Below are 253 nucleotides of genomic sequence, written 5' to 3'. Positions count from 1 at the left end.
AGACCTCAATCACTGGCCAGGAACTGAAACCCTGCTTCAAGCCACTGCAGGCCGAGGCCACCTTCACTTCACTAAGGAGAGCTGAGAACACTAAAAACAGATCTTGCAGCCACAGTCTGAAAAATACTGTAACCTTTGGAAACTGCTACTTCCTAGTGGGTTCTTTGATTATGGATTAATGACAATATTTCTAAAGAATCTTAAAGAAAAGCAGCAACACAATAATCCATTCAGAAACAGGAGGAGGAAGAGG

This window comes from Lipotes vexillifer, unplaced genomic scaffold, assembly GCF_000442215.2.
Source record: "Lipotes vexillifer unplaced genomic scaffold, Lipotes_vexillifer_v1.1 scaffold185, whole genome shotgun sequence".
Lineage (NCBI taxonomy): Eukaryota > Metazoa > Chordata > Mammalia > Artiodactyla > Lipotidae > Lipotes > Lipotes vexillifer.
Note: the sequence above shows the minus strand (reverse complement) of the source record.